The sequence below is a fragment of the Symsagittifera roscoffensis genome, chromosome 2 (assembly GCF_963678635.1).
Source record: "Symsagittifera roscoffensis chromosome 2, txSymRosc1.1, whole genome shotgun sequence".
In the NCBI taxonomy this organism is placed as follows: domain Eukaryota; kingdom Metazoa; phylum Xenacoelomorpha; order Acoela; family Convolutidae; genus Symsagittifera; species Symsagittifera roscoffensis.
This window is the reverse complement of record NC_087063.1, coordinates 55,012,709-55,015,757: the sequence shown is the minus strand read 5'-3', so window position 1 is coordinate 55,015,757 and position 3,049 is coordinate 55,012,709.

Genomic DNA, 3,049 nt, shown 5'->3' with positions numbered 1-3,049 from the left:
AGTGTTACCCCAGAGATTGAGTCAACAGATCATGAGGTTTCAATGAACAAAGTTCAAAACAGTGGACTTTCAAAAAATTCTACAGCGTTATTAGTAAATTTTGTAATCAAAAAGGACCTTTTAATAAAAAGGTCAACAGTTGTCTCAAAATGATTGAGCTTTTGTTTGTTAAAAATTCAGCAATAAAAAACAGAGGTCAATTTCATAAGTATTTTTTTTGATAGGTATTTCGAGTTAAGTTCTCTGGTCAAGTTTGTGTTTAGAAAAAATGCAGCACGCTTGAAAAAAAAATGAAAAAATACCCAAGCCGGCCTCGAAATCACTTCTCTGATGCCTTGATATTAGTCATTTTGATACCCTGTCTTTATTTTCCTATAGTAAAAGCGAATCGCTCATACATACATTAGTAAATCAACTGAATAGGGCAATACAAAAAAAAACTTTCAATCCTGCAACACATCATGATGTCCTACTAGAAGGCAGAAAAAATCATTAGCATGAAAACCCGAATTGAAGTTAAATCTTTAACTCGTTTGCACGCAGACATTTTTAGTCATTTTGATACCTTGTCTTTATTTTCCTATAGTAAAAGTGAGTCGCTCATACATTCATTAGTAAATCAGCTGAACAGGGCAAAACAAAAAAAAAACTTTTTTTTTCAATCCTGAAAACCCGAATTGAAGTTAAATCTTTGAATCGTTTGCACGCAGACATTAAAGGTGGTAAAGAAGCTTTTCGTGGCGAAATCCAGCTTGACACAGCAAATAAAAAATATCGATGAGAGAACATCTAAGATTATCTGCAAAAACTATAGCTCAACTGCTGGTCTCCACGAATAATTTTTCCATATCGCCGCTACGAAATGGAATTTACTCAAAAAAGACTTTCGAAACCTTGATTTCGAGAAAACTTATTTCAAAAAAGCCAAGATATAGAAGTATACTGTTACTAGATACCGATGTTTACTAGATGATTGCTTCGAAGTATACTTAGATGTATACTAGAAACCGATATAAAACTTATTTTTGCGATTTAGGGTACCGGAGAATGCGGGTCTTTTTGGACCAAGCGGGTCACAATGTTCAACTTAAACTTCTTAGGACAGATTGGTGGGCAAAAGAGGATAGTGGCAGGGAAGCGGATGATTTGGGCAAAATAAGGGACATAATTAGGATAACAATTGATGTGAGGTTTTGGGCATCAAAAATAAGCTATGTTTCGCATCAAGCCAGGGAGAACGCTTTAGCCACGCACCTTGGCCATTCTAAGAAAATTGAGAAGTTAGCTTATAGATAGTTACACTTCTTTAAAGACACACAGAAAAGCAGTAAAGATAATAGCAGAGATAAACTTGGCCTGTTGGGTGGAAGCGGTACTGTCTATAAGATCTAAACATCCAGTTCGAGACAAATACAAGGCAGTCCAATTTTTAGCATACATAGATGTTTTTTGTCGGCACTGAAAAAGCATGACGTGCTTGGTGAAAATTTTTGTGAAACTGAAACGTCTGGTACTTCCTGCACAAAACAAGTACACCAGACGACAAGAAACAAAAGAAGTGAAAAAATTAGGAATTATCTCAAAAACACGAACTAGTGGCGGTACCTTTTGAAAAATTATATGGAACTTGCGTCATGAAAAATTACACCATTGCAGCAAAATTGACCCAAAATGACTACTAGCCATAAAGAAAATGCATGGGATTGCAAATGGCTCATATGGCTTATATCTGAGGTTGTGGTCCTTCACAATTTAATGGTCTGGCTAAAGTAGTTAAAAAGATCTAGCGTGCAACCTGTCCCCTCTCTCACCGGTACTTCTTAGGAGAAAATGAAAAAACCACAAGAAGAAAATTTTTTTACAACGAGGGTGCAAATTTTGAGACCAACATTGAAGCAACTAGAGATATGATTGAGAATAGCAAACTAGTCTCTGAAGAGAGTATGTTTTCCTTACATGCGAGAAGCCCCAACACAAAAGTTCCACTCTAAGAGGCCATTGACAGTGCTCTTAAAATTTATACAGCCGAAAAGAGTCACCTGACTTGTCAAGAAGTACAAGAAACGCTGTTAGAAATGCCCACATTAAGTGCAACGACACATGCTCTGTACAGAAGGATGGATTGGTCATAGGTTCATCCCTGGCTGTTATTCAAGCGAACCTTTGTTTGAAAAGTTACGAGACGGTTCTGGCTATGAAAAGATTAATATCCTAGAGGACATGAACCGAAAATGCCGAAAATACAATAAAAGACTGGTTTTGAGTACCACGGCAATGGGATGTCATGATTATTTGAATTGGTATCCTAAAGATTGTGGTGGCTTTTCGTATGAGGATCTTAAGACATCATAAAAATTTAGTACTGCACTTTGTGCAAGGAAAAGCGTGAATGTGAGGTGACCATAGCATGTGTCACGTTTTTACTCTGATAAGTGGACGAAATTGCGAGTAATGAAAAATTTGACCCGAGCATAGTATTGTGCCAGTCGGTCATTTTGGAAAATTGACCTTGAGCAAAACAAAAGACATAATTTTGGGGTGAAAAGGAATTTTTCAAAAACTCGAATTGAGCATGTCACGCTCAAGTTTCTCGTGACAACAGAAATTATCAGAAAATGAGATCAGAAGAACCGATTTACATTCGCGGGAGAGTACTTGAAAAGCATAGGGAAATTGCTGTTCGCAATTTCCAGACATAAGATCGTACGAGAGTAGAGCTGTCTTATTCTTAACAGAAGGCAGAGAGAAGTGGAGATGAAAAAAAATAAGAAGTGGACTAGAATGAACCTTCGGTGGAAAGGTGAACAACTGAAGTTGCCCAATGGTCCAGCCCCAAAAGCTTACTTATCAAGTCAAAACTTATTCATTTAAAACTCCTCGAGTAAGACTTGATTACCCCATTTATTTTAGAGTTATTTATTGATTTAGTTACTCAATTCTAGAGAGTGTGCCGGTATGTGAGTACCCAGTTTAAGTTTCTTGAGTGTGTATTATATTGTTATGTTGAGGTAAGGAGAGCTTTAGGTTGATCCATCTGAAATCGATCAAA